The sequence below is a fragment of the Hippocampus guttulatus genome, chromosome 2, assembly GCF_054856545.1.
Source record: "Hippocampus guttulatus isolate MCC_2025c chromosome 2, RoL_Hgut_1.0, whole genome shotgun sequence".
Taxonomy (NCBI): Eukaryota; Metazoa; Chordata; class Actinopteri; order Syngnathiformes; family Syngnathidae; genus Hippocampus; species Hippocampus guttulatus.
The window spans coordinates 32137012-32151139 of record NC_141262.1 but is presented as its reverse complement, the minus strand read 5'-3'; the positions used below and the strand labels follow the sequence as shown (position 1 = coordinate 32151139).

At 42.2% G+C, this 14128-nt stretch overlaps 1 protein-coding gene across 5 annotated transcripts in view; it reads right to left on the bottom strand.

The window, feature by feature from the left end:
- The window catches only part of LOC147209608 (glutamate receptor 3-like), a 130265-nt gene that overhangs the window by 42874 nt on the left and 73263 nt on the right, over positions 1–14128 (bottom strand). The gene's annotated exons all lie outside the window — the stretch shown is intronic.

The window sequence follows — 14128 nt, the reverse complement described above, 5'->3', positions numbered from 1 at the left end:
CTATCTATCTATCTATCTGTACTGTCAGCTTGTCTGTCTATCTATCTATCTATCTATCTATCTATCTATCTATCTATCTATCTATCTATCTATCTATCTATCTATCTATCTATCTATCTATCTATCTGTACTGTCAGCCTGTCTGTCTATCTATCTATCTATCTATCTATCTATCTATCTATCTATCTATCTATCTATGTAGATCAGGGGTGTCAAACTCATTTTTGTTGCGGTTTCCCTTGGAGGGCCGTTATGACTGTGAATTTTGTGAAACCATATTAATGTTTAGCCAGCTCCAAATGTTGCATACACAGCAAATAACAAATTGATGGAAAACTAGCTTTGACATCAGAAGTCAAGAATAATGGATTGTTCAAACACATGTAATTATTACATCATAGATGACAATTTGAAATTTTGCTTCAGACTTTAGCAAGCGTCGTGGAAGTTGACATGCTTGAATTGCTTTCACGGGCCACATAAAATGATGTGGTGGGCCAGATCTGGCCCCCAGACCTTGACTTTGACACCTGTGCTCTAGATAGTTATATAGATATAATTACATTCATGATTTCTTTTTTGTAAAAAAAAAATAAAAAAAATTGGTTGCAGCTAAAGATTGCCCCGAATACACCTCAAACAATTACAATATTGTACCGTATTCCATAAGAAATGGAATACGAAATGCATGAGCCTTAATGGAGACTTCTTTTTTCTTATTTTCTTTCTTTTTTGATTGATATAAAAATGATCTATTTATATACTATAAAAACATAACACGGGGTAGGACTAGATACGTTTTTTACTTCTTCCTACTCCCTTGAACATAATAATTGTGTTGAATGATGACTGATTCTCTTTCCTTTTTACTATTTTACTTACCTTACTTTCTGTCAAATAATTACTGTATATGTTTTATGTTCAATAAACAAATGAAATGAAAAAAATAAACAATATATATTATATTTAATTTCATTTATGGTCTGTAAAAATATACCTCATGTTTAGCGAATCAGTGTAATACTGTATAAAGTAATAAAGCATATGTTTCACTTTTTGAATTAAACCAGTGAAATGAATGCACTTCCATGATATTCAAATGTATTGGGATGGACCTACATTTTTTATTACAGAGAACAGTGTCCATCCAGCATACTTTGTGATCATTATAGTCTCAACTCAACTCAACTCAACTCAACTGTATTTATAGAGCACTTTCAAACAGCCATCGCTGCATACAAAGTGCTGTACATGGAGCAATTTAACATATACAATAAACAGTAAAACAAATGGGTAATAAAGACGGTAGAAAGCGCCAAACAGTAAAACCAAGAACAAATCTAAGTCATGCTGAGTCGAATGCCAAAGAATAGAAGTGAGTTTTGAGGAGGGTTTTGAAGATGGGCAGCGAGGAGGCTTGCCGAATGTTCAGTGGGAGGTCATTCCAGAGAGAGGGACCAGCAAAAGAAAAGGCTCGATCCCTCTAAGCCTCAGTTTAGTTCTTGGCACTTCGAATAATGTCTGGTCCGCAGACCTGAGGCGCCGGCCAGGTGTGTAGGGGCGGATGAGCTCAGAGAGGTATGGTGGCGCGAGATCATTTAGAGATTTGAAAACAAATAAGAGGATCTTGAAAATAACTCTAAAATGAATGGGGAGCCAGTGAAGGGATGCCAGAGTAGGAGTTATGTGCTCCCTCTTATGAGTACCAGTCAAGAGGCGAGCAGCGGCATTCTGGACCAGTTGAAGGTGCTTAATGGAGGACTGGCTGACTCCAAAGTAAAGGACATTGCAGTAATGTGACAGAGTAATGAGCCGGGATGTGACAAAGGCATAAATTACTGTCTTAAAGTGTTCATGAGAGAGGAGAGGTTTTATTTTGGCCAGCTGTCTAAGGTGAAAGAAGCAGGATTTAACAACGGCACCAATTTGCCGATCAAGTTTAAAATCACTGTCCAGTTTAAGGCCCATGTTTGAGACTGTTGACTTAAGATAAGGAGGCAGGGGGCCCAAGTGTACAGAATGGGATATACAAGGGCCACTGGGACCAAACAGTATCACCTCTGTCTTCTTTTCATTGAATTTCAAAACATTTTGTGCCATCCAGGTTTTGATTTCTTCCAGGCAGGATAGAAGTGGCTTTAATGAGAAGGCGTCTTTTTTGCTCAGTGGGACATAGATCTGGCAGTTATCTGCATAGCAGTGGAAGGGAATACCATGTTTCCTTAAGATGGAACCCAATGGGAGCAGATACAGCGAGAACAGCAGAGGCCCCAGAATTGAGCCCTGTGGAACACCACACGACAGGGGAGCAGTGCGTGATTCAGAGCAGCCAAGGCTGACACAAAAGGTTCTGTCAGCTAAATAGGACCTAAACCACTCAAGAGCACTACCGCCAATGCCCACCAAGTGCTGCAAACGAGTCAGCAGAATACTGTGATCCACTGTATCAAATGCTGCAGTTAAGTCCAATAAAACTAGACACACGTGGTCTCCAGTGTCATTTGCCAGGAGGATGTCATTAGAAACGCGTAACAGGGCTGACTCCGTGCTATGCATCGTCTTGAAACCTGACTGGAAGACCTCCAAGATGTTATGTTCATCCAAGAAAAATTTCAACTGCATGTGCAGCACTTTTCCCAAACTTTTTGAAATGAAAGGCAGTTTGGAAATGGGCCTGAAACTTGACAGCACATCTGGATCAAGACCAGGTTTCTTGATTAAGGGTTGGACCACAGCATGTTTAAACTGCTGGGGGACTATACCAGAAGAGAGGCTGCTGTTGATGATATCCAAGACCGATGCACCAACACTCGGGAGAACCTCCTGAAAGAAATGCAGGGGAAGAGAGTCGCAGGGGGAGCCAGATGGCTTCGTCTGGCGAACTACATCCTCCAAAAGCGTCAAGGACACAGTTTCAAAAGAATTTAGCACAGCTGAACATGGAACATGGACAGAGGGGTCAGATGCAGTATTTGAGACCGGAGTTCTAGCTGTAGAGACCTTATCAATGAAAAACTAAAGGAATCTGTTGCACATCTCGGGTGAAGAATCCGAGCAAGTCGTGATATAAAACATGATACAAGAGAAGCCTCATATGCTGAAATAATTATTTCTGAGATGATGAAATGTAATTTGGTCATTTATAAAGCATGATTGCTTTCAGTTGGTGCTTTCTGTTATCGTTTTAGCATTAATCTGTAAACCTTTTGTATAAGATGAACCATGATTACTTTCGGTGTCTGCATGAAACGGGACAATGAAAATGGTCTTAACGTTTTATACACCTCGATGCATGAAGATTCAATAAAAACAATGAGTCAAAACAATCATGATCAGTTTTGATTGTCCGAGAGGTATTCGATTAGCAATAATTGTCGTGGTTGTAATTCAAAGTGATGTAAAAAAAGCCCTGAATGATACTTTATGATATTTCGGTTGACTTGCGCCCGTGCGTTCGGCCTCACCCCAGCCCTTAACTTCCCTTTCATGCTGGTGCGAGTCTAGTCTACCATGTTTGGGGCTTTCACACATGGACGCACGATCGGGGGTGCAAGGCGGTCTCCAATTGCCCATGTCACATACACGGCCGACTCCGTCATCAACAATGCATGACATCGGCAGTTTACCTGCCAATGTCATACACCGACCGAGTCTATTTCTGTTTCCGCAATGTCCAGCATGGCATACTTAGGGGTATTGCGCTCCAACCGCCATGATTTTGATACAAATGAAGCATGCCGCTAGAATTGCCCGGGAAAAGACTACTTGCCTCCCACAACAAGCTCCAATGACGCCATCCGAACATGTGCAAAGTGTAGCAAAACGCAATAAGAAAAAAAAACTCCACACATGTGCACAGTGAATGAAAATAGGGCCCTGAGACATGTTCCGAATGTTTTGCACCCTCATGTACCTTAGTAAAGTAAAATAAGGAATACACTCACGCATGCTGTATTAATGATGAAGATAGAATTCTTGCAATCGTGCTTGACATTTCTTTGAAACACTACGCATGCATGATTCATTTACGTTTCATTTAAGGGTGACCGTTTGATGGCTTCAAATTTCCATTGTTTCCATTTTTTTTCCCCAAGTGTGGGAATTGACAGAATTTTGAATCTTAGAGGCTCAACTTCATCTTTATCCAGTGGGGCAATCGTCTGCACTTAGCCGTGGAGCTCTCACTGTATTCCACTTCACACAGAATGAATTGGAGATTTGAGAGCTGTGGTTCACTTGTTCAGTGTCCCCCAGTGGAAGTATTAGCACACTTTGGCTAACAGTCATTGGCAGTCGGGTGATATGCTTCTCTGTGCAAAAGGCAGGCTTGGACTGCTTCCTGTATTCCGATACGGTAGTAGCTACGGTATCTGTTCAGAAATTCAGGTCCCATTATATGAAAGTTACTTGATCGTTTTTAATTACCGTATTTTTCACACTACAAAGTGGACAAAAGTCGACAATGAGCTTTATGATCCGATGCACCTTATATCTGGATCAATATTCTGATTTCTTGGACATAGTATTTTAGATGTTCTGTAAAGTGCTTGGTTACAGCTGCAGCTGGATGCATAAGGCAACCACAGCCACTATTGTAGCTTCTATTTTAATGCGCCTCATAATGCGGTGCGCCCTATATACAGTATGAAAACAGTTTTAACGTTGGCCATAAATTGAAGGTGCGCCTTATAACCCGAAGCAGCTTCTAAAGTGTGGAAAATATGGTACGTATGGATTATTCAAAGAGCAAATATGTGAAAAAAGACAAAACATATTAATAATAAATAACTAATACATAGTTGTCTCATCATTTCTGCCTCTCCCCCAAAACACAAACACCCCTTCTACCACTCCTGTGTTTTACAATACCATGTTAATGTTACGGGTAATCAACAGCGAAACAACCTTGTTTATTCCCGGTGACAAGTCTAGCGGCTGAAATTGGTAAGGTGATGTATGAATCCTAAAGCAGTGGGTAATTTGTTAGAGGAAGTGAAACCCTTTGCAAAAAAGCAGCCCGTGGAATGGTGGGCAAGCGTGTGTTAATTTGTTGATGAAAGGTTTTTGTCATAGTTATAGTCATCAGCCTTTAATTTCTACCCTCGCTCCCTATTTTTTTCTGGAACTGTAGCGGAATAGAGTTCCCTTTAATATTATAAATATGCAAAGCCGTTAGATGTATTCCGTTACTCACTAAGCATAGCAATAGGACATGCAATATGTCCATGATTTAATACACAATGAAGCCATACAATATAGCTGTCATGTGCTGGCTGTGCTCCAACTGCTGAACATTTCCAAACACCTCATTCATATTCAGCAGATTGTCATTGCTGAGATACGAGATCAATTTGAGACTTGATACCTCAAGGCAATGAAAATAATGAGACACCCATGAGCGCAACTTTGTTATGTGAGGCTTTTTGAAACAGCAAGGTGTCCTCTCTCGGTGAAAACGATGGCTGTGATTTGGCTTTATGTCATAAGCAAAAACATGCCCTGCTTCGCAGACTTTCATGTCACAACACTGCGTCCTTGACAGGTCGATAAATTGTCGTCAAAACACTCTCAATCTTTGTAGCCGGCAGGTCTTTTTTGCTTTGATGATAACACTACAATGCAATTTAATTCTATACATAAGAGCAATTAGCACAAGGTCCGTGACAGTCAATATTGGTGCCAGGTATTTGAGAGTAGGAATCAAATTTTGGGAATGAAAGTTGAGCTGTATTTCTTTCAGGCATTCTGTTCGGCAACCTGCCCGGATGCCAATGCCGCAGCTAAACTCATAAAGACTTTCCTCTTCGAATGGGTGTTTAACTTAATGTCTTTATTTCATGTTTGCTATTTTTGTAGGTATTTAAAGGTTGACCTTTTAGTCTTTACACTGCCAACTAGTTGAGATTGAATCGACGGCGACTGCTGGTTGCAACCAAGTAGCATGCTCTAATTTGCCTTACAGGTTTCAAGACATGATTTAACAATTGTCAGTTCCACTTAGGTGAGCTATTTCTACGTCCAGTCTTCTATATTTTTACAACAATCTGAACAGCATGGCTGGAAGTCTTCCCTGAACACAGCGTCACATTATCAAACGGCGATTTAAGAGGTTTTTTGACTGTCAAAAAGCAGGCTGGGAATTCATTTTCAATTTGATATTGACATTTAGTCATTCTTGCCTACTAGCATCTAGTACAGTCTTCCTCAACTGGCGGACCGCGATCCATGACCGGACCGCCGACCTCCTCTGTCTGGACCCTCGGCAAATTGTATAAAATAAAAAAATTATAAAGTGATTTTTACGTTATACATTTTATATTTTTGGACTATAATCTGCGCATTACCGCGATCGCTTGTTAAAATTATCCGTTGTATTCTTTGCGTGCACTAACAGATGTAATGCAGAGGACCGCAGCAGCACGACTGTGTGTATAATGTTTGACTAACTGGAGACCCTGGCTGAGCAGGGCATGTCGGCGATAACGATGCGCTGATTGGCTCCTCTGAACTGAAGGTGTGCCCATACATAAGCGTCAGCATATACGATGCGCTGATTGGCTCCTCTGAACTTAAGGTGTGCCCATACATAAGCGTCAGCATGCATCCATCCCAATACACACGCATTCAAAATGGATGATTGTGTCAGGAAACAGACGCATGCGCGACGCCACAGTATGCTCACAGCTTCAGCCCAGGAGAGCCGCACACAGACAATTAGACAAGACGAATCGTGGGAGGTTTCGATTGTGTACAGTTTTGCTCCCGCCTACCGGGGGATCTTTGCAGCTGTTTAACAGCAGAACACCGCAACATGGGAAATGAACATCCCAATGGCGTCCTCAAATAATATTTGCATGCCTCAGACATTGCATTCACCTTTAGTGGAAGAACAGCACTGCACATTCGTGTGCTCCCTTGTGTCGGTATTTAAAATGGTTCTTAACTCCTCTTCTGATATATTTTTCAGTAATTTCAGAGGGGATGTGAAAAGGGGAATTGTACAAATGAAAAGGATATTTTTCTTTTCATGTTTAGTATTTATTTTGGTAAAATTAGTATTTTGTTTTGTTTTTGTTAAATTAAGGGAAGAAAAGACAACTACTGTTTAACAAAGTTAAAGTAAAATGTCTCATTTCCCTAAAAGGGCTATTTCTATTATTAAGCAGGCACAACTTAACAAAATAAAAGAGTTCCTGTGCCTCAACACAATACCTCTCATTATTTGCTGTGTACTGGCAAAGTGAATAATTGTTATTTTCACGCACCCCATTATTGGTTGGTTGTGAGGAGTGTTGATTTGTATAAGCTAGGCTTGACCATACTAAATGGGCATATAGCCCTGCTCCCCACGACCGCCGTGCATCGGACCGGACCTTGGTCTTATTAAAAAAAAAAAAAAAGTGGACCTACAGCATTTCTAGTTGAGGACCACTGATCTAGTATTATATGACCTCTGCTATTACATTAGAAATACCACCAACCTTAAAACCTTTTTGGGGCTTTTTTTGTAACTGGGAAAACATACTCAATGGTCAGTGGATTAAGTACAACCTGCACATCTTTCTGAGGCAATAAAAGATCTGCAACAAAATGTCTGTCTTTACCAAAGATAGCCTGCCTTCTGCCAGGACTGACCAACTCTCATGACTTGCTTTTGTGGTTGTAGTTAGGCTGTATGAGCGGGTCACAAAGAGGGATACATTTGCCTGACTGGATTATTTGCATTCCAATTTTTTCTCCAAGGATAATGTTTTACGATGATCAGATTTTCTTTTCCACTTTCATGAATTAAAATGAAACCTAAATATTTCAGATTGTGTGAATTGCCCAGGTGTGACTTCCGTGTAGAGAACGACAGCTGACTCTCTGTGGGAAAGCATAATGACCACACTTTATGCCTCTGCAGGCAGGAGAAGGGATGTTGGAACAAATCCCTTGATACACCGCTCAAATTTTGTTTTTTTCCCCATGAATCCTTCTCACTTTCTGTATGAAAATGCAGCTTTGGCAGAGAGAGCTCATTCCCTTCCAGTCTTTGAACAGCTTGTACGCCCTGGGCCTGTCCCAGACGCTTCATTTAAATTTATTTATTTATTTATTTGTCTCTCCCCCTCGCCTGCCTCTCTTTACACTGGCGATGAGCAGGCTGTTGCCTCTGAGCAAACTCCGACAAAGAAACCCCGTGAGGGAAGTGGGCCAGGAAGGTGCATAACAGAAAGGAGGCTATATGTGTGCAATCTCAAAGATGCATCAGATTAGTCATGACTTTGTATATGGTCCAAAACTGTACTCACAAAAAGACCCATTCATTTTGAGGAATTATCATTTGGATCAGTGTAGCGAGACAGCAGATGCTCAAGCATGTGTGCAAGAAAAAAATTAGCTGTGACTCAGAAAAGGACAGCGATTGCATTAATTTCTCTGCAGTGCGGTGTACTGATGGGGAAAGTCCAACTGGGGATAAATACAAAGTGGTTACGAAACAGTCAAATGGTAATGGCACTGATAGCCTCCCCCTCAGCATCTGTGTTGAAACTTGATTTTCCAAAACAAAATTGTGCCTGATGCAGCATTATGCAAATATGTTTCAGTGGGTCGCTATGTCATTTCAAACTATAAATAAAGCTAATAAAAGGGTGTCAGCTTACCACTGAGCATACAGCGGCACATTCATTTGGGCTGCAGAGTATCAAATGTTGTTATCGCTGTTTTTCATGCAAATACCAATATTTACATATCACAAATCTAAAAGACTGCCCGTCCTCTCTGCATTTAAGGTAAATATTTCTTTGGGCACACAGAGGCAACATAATGAGTAAATATTTACACGCTCGCTGGCCGCAAAAGGTGGCGCCAGAAATTTTTTAGTGGGGTGGCCATGGTTAGCCATAAGATAACTGCATATTGGGGATGCCTTGGCTCGACAGCGTACATGGTCGAGTGGTGATTGTTTCGCACACCATCCAAAGTCAGGGTTTCATGAAATAAAATGCAAATTTGCACTCATAACAAAAGTAGGAACAAAAATAAGTAAAAAGCAATATTTTTCTGAGCTTAATGTAATAGATAATGCCATTATCTTTGCCATTTCTTTGCCTTTGCTTACTCTCTCACATGTCTAGCATGCACTGGTTTGCTAGCTAATAGCAATCAGTGTGATTGCTGTCACCGACGGCCAACGTTTTGCATTTGACCGAACGATGGCTTGTTCATTAAAATCATATCTAAGAAGCACAATGACACATCCATCCATCCATCCATTTTCTACCGCTTATCCAGGGCCGGGTCGCGGGGGGCAGCAGCTTTAGCAGGGAAGCCCAGACTTCCCTCTCCCCAGCTACTTCTTCCAGCTCTCCCCGGGGGATCCCGAGGCGTTCCCAGGCCAGCTGGGTGACATAGTCTCTCCAGCGTGTCCTGGGTCGTCCTCGGGGTATCCTCCCAGTGGGACATGCCTGGAACACCTCACCAGGGAGGCGTTCAGGAGGCATCTGAATCAGATGCCCAAGCCACTTCATCTGGCTCCTCTCGATGTGGAGGAGAAGCGGCTCGACTCTGAGCCCCTCCCGGATGACCGAGCTTCTCACCTTATCACTAAGGGAGAGCCCGGACACCCTGCGGAAAAAACTCATTTCGGCCGCTTGTATCCGGGATCTCGTTCTTTCGGTCACGACCCATAGCTCGTGACCATAGATGAGGGTTGGAACATAGATCGACCGGTAAATTGAGAGCGTCACCCTTTGGCTCAGCTCCTTGTTTACCACGACAGACCGATACAACGTCTGCATAACAGCAGACGCTGCACGGATCTGCCTGTCGATCTCTCGCTCCCTCCTGCCCTCACTAGTCAACAAGACCCCAAGATACTTAAACTCCTTCACTTGGGGCAAGATGTCCTCCCCGACCCGGAGGGGCACTCCACCCTTTTCCGACTGAGGTCCATTGTTTCAGATTTGCAGGTGCTGATTTTCATCCCAACCGCTTCACTCTCGGCTGCGAAACGCTCCAGTGAGAGTTGGAGAGCCCTGCTTGAAGGAGCCAACAGTACCACATCATCTGCAAAAAGCAGAGATGCAATGCTGAGGCCACCAAAATGGACACCCTCAACGCTTCGGCTGCGCCTAGAAATTCTATCCATAAAGGTTATGAACCGAATCGGCGACACATCATTCTTTATTATTATTCTAAACATTGCTTTTTACCTAGATTTGTTCCTGCTTGTATTGTGAGCATCTTGGGCAAGGCCCACAATCAAATACCATTACTGGATAACAGTCCACAGATCACAATAAGTGCAGTGCATAATTCCGCTTTCTGAAGCAAACGGTGTTCTGCTGTTAAACAGCTGCAAAGATCCCCGGGTAGACGGGAGCAAAACTGCACACAATCGAAACCTCCCGCGATTCGTCTTGTCTAATTGTCTGTGTGCGGCTCTCCTGTGCTGAAGCTGTGAGCACACTGTGGCGTCGCGCATGCGTCTGTTTCCTGACACAATCATCCATTTTGAATGCGTGACGCTTATGTATGGGCACACCTTAAGTTCAGAGGAGCCAATCAGCGCATCGTATATGCTGACGCTTATGTATGGGCACACCTTAAGTTCAGAGGAGCCAATCAGCGCATCGTTATCGCCGACATGCCCTGCTCAGCCAGGGTCTCCAGTTAGTCAAACATTATACACACAGTCGTGCTGCTGCGGTCCTCTGCATTACATCTGTTAGTGCACGCAATTAATAAAACGGATAATTTTAACAAGCGATCGCGGTAATGCGCAGATTATAGTCCAAAAATATAAAATGTATAACGTAAAAATCACTTTATAATTTATTATTTTATACAATTTGCCGAGTGTCCGGACAGAGGAGGTCGGCGGTCCGGACAGAGGAGGTCGGCGGTCCGGTCGTGGATCGCGGTCCGCCAGTTGAGGAAGACGGGCCTATACAGTTCTCAATCAAGTAGTTCTCAAAGAGTTTGTCAGTAAAATCCGTCCGTGACTTTGGTGATTTGAACACGTCATTTGTCCTTCAGCAAGGACAATCGTAAATTGGTACAACTACAACAGCAGGTACACGCAGAAAATTTTTGTAAAGGTATATGCGAGTGTCACATTGGGAGCTATTTCCCACATAAAAGACGGCTCGTGACTGATTTAATGTGCACACTTATCTGCCTCAATAGGGGGCCTGCGGCAGCGCGAAGTCCAGCAGCTTCCCTCGATTCCTGTGACTCATCTGTACTGCTGGATTATTTTAATTAGGCCAAGACAAAAAAACTGAAAAAAAAGTTTCATGCTGAGGTTATCCCTGATAAAAATGGGCAAAATTAGGCTCACTGCTGTTATGAAGGTTATTAGAGCTTTATCTCCCACTATGCTGAAAAATAAAGTTCAACCAGTAGGATGTATGTAGCTGGTGAAGTGGAAAATATGTTTAAAAGTGGGTGTAGAAAACATCCTTGATGGGAACAGAGATCATTTTGGCTCAGCATCCTTCGTATTGGAACAATTACACAAGCACATATTAACACACCTTTAGTATAGTGAGAATACCAAATTAATGTTGGAAAGTATGAATGTGGCTTGCAATGACGCTCATGCATAACAAATGAAGTTCAAAGTCGTCGAGGGGATTTGGTGAATCACAGAGACACCAATATTCAAATGAATGTTAACAAGCACCATCTAATTTGTTAGATAATTGCCTTCTCAGCAGAGGCAATTGGAGCAAGCACTCGGGTGCACGGCACAATGATGCAAGGTTGTTCTACTACTACGAGGACTCGGACAAAATGGAAGAAGTGATTTGGGGTTTGTTCTCTTTTTTTGGTGAAAGAAGAGGATTAACCGGGCGACATCATTGGCGGTGTCTTCAAAACAGATTCACACTTTCAACTTTAAACTCTGGTGCACCTTCAAAAGCCACACTGCAGGTTTACTGCTGTGACCCATTCAGCTGTTCCCTAGCGATTGGTCAAATTTACAGTGTTGTTCCTTTTGGTTTACCATTTGTTTGTTAGCAGGGCTACTTTCTCTCGAAATTATTTAATCTATCTGGCAATTGTATTATTTGCAGATCTAGTCTTGCTCTGGACGTGTACCCCCCTTTTTCAGTGTTTTCTGCAAAATCTAGCTAACAAACCAAAACAAGGTAATCCACACTCCACTTCTCTGTTTTATAGCCCTGTTGTGTCTTTTCTGTGAAGCATTTTGTGGTGCTTTTTGAGTCTCAAAGTTAGTATAGGTTTCCAGTCAAAACATGACATACCAAAGACATAAAATAGAAATATACACCACATCGTAAATATGGCTCCCAGGTTGCTAAAGTAGCCCCCTCGCCATTGTGTGCCACTTACTGCGTGTTCCCTACTGTGTTAAATAAATTTTACTTTTGTGAATAGGTACGTATGCAGGGAGAGTGTATGTAATGATGATTACGATTGTTTTCCTTCTTCCACAACAACAACAGAAAAGAGAACTTGTACTGCATCTACCGTCTAGATCAGAGGTGGGAAAACTACGGTCCGCGGGCCGGATCCGGCCCGTTTGTCTTTTTAATCCGGCCCGCCGAAGATTGGTACAGTACACAATGATAATGTGTAATGACAGGCATTTCAACGCCAGGTGGCAAAGTTACTTGAAGTTGCAGAGCACAGGGAGGGAGTGGGAGATGATCAGGAAGCCCACAGTAGTAGCGCTAACTAAAGTAACTCCCGCTCGATACGACGGAATAAGCGTGTCCGTGCTGCTATTTTCTATCATTGGATCCAAAACGGCGGCATGCAAGTGACTCTTTATTGCAGTGAGTTTTACTTTAATTGCGAACATTTTACATCCTGTCGATCATGGCATACAAACGAAGAGGAACAGTAATGGCCACGGAAGAGAAAGTGAAGCGTATCTGAATACACGAAGCGGGTTACAAAGTACGAAACATTCAGGAGACGCTTGGAGTCTGAAAGACTCAAATCTAAGAGTCTGAAAAACGAGGAAGTGATTCTTGCTCAGTCCGATTCTGGCTGTTTCCATGCTCAGAGTGAATTGCTTGCGGCTCGACGGACAGTCGAGTAAATAAACGTTTCCTATAATGATTTGACTGTCATCGTGCAAAAAACTTTCCGCAAACTGGACCGCTAATAAGAGAGCAATGGAGTTCCATAGCGCTATGGGCATCGAAGACTTCAAAGCGTCCCGTGACTGGGTTCAAAAGTCTGTTGCACGAAATCAACTGAGCAACACTGTCTTGTGTGGTGATCGAGGGGAGGTCAAGCTCAAGACAGTGAGTGAGTGGAAAGAAAGCCACCAGGTCTTTTACTCACCTCATTTTGTCGCAAATAATCCTAACTTTGTTATATTTTGTCATATACCTGAACTGTATGCTACAGTTTTTGGGCAATATATTGTTGCACTTTGTTGCTTGTGTTGCCACACATGTATGTTGTTAACATACTTGGACCTTCATACAGGATATATACCATAGTTATTTCACTGTTCTCATTTTTAAAAAAAGGATGGTCATATTTGAATGCTTTTGTATGTTTGGTATGGGTTGTCAACATATACAGTTGTTTTTATATGTACCGTATCTTGTGCTGACCCGGCCCAGCTGTCAAATTTAGAAATCAATGTGGCCCCCGAGCCAAAACGTTTGCCCACCCCTGGTCTAGATCCTCAATATAAAAGAGTGCCAAAAAAAAAAAAAAGGATTTCAGTTTGGAAGTTACATTCCAAAACAGTGTTGTGCCTCACAGCCATGCCCCAGTTGAAATTTAATATGACGTAGTTTCGCTGGGACGGTCCATTACTTTACTCTTGCAAGAACCATTGGTAGTGTAGTGATTCACATAGTTTACTAGTGGAGCAGGTGCAGCAGATCAATACTTGCTTAATTCACAAATTACAATCACTTTGGAATTACCAGGAGCCGATTGAGGGTGAAGTCTGATTTACTGCTAACTTCAGATTGAGCAAGTAAGCATATTAAATTGATTGATGGCTTGATGAACCCACAATTAATTGTCCATCAAATGATCTGAATTAGTCTTCATTTGTTTTGGTTATTGTTGAAACAATTGTGTGATGGATGGTGTGGTGGTTCACTCATCTGACTTTGACGCTGGTAGCATGGGTTATTTT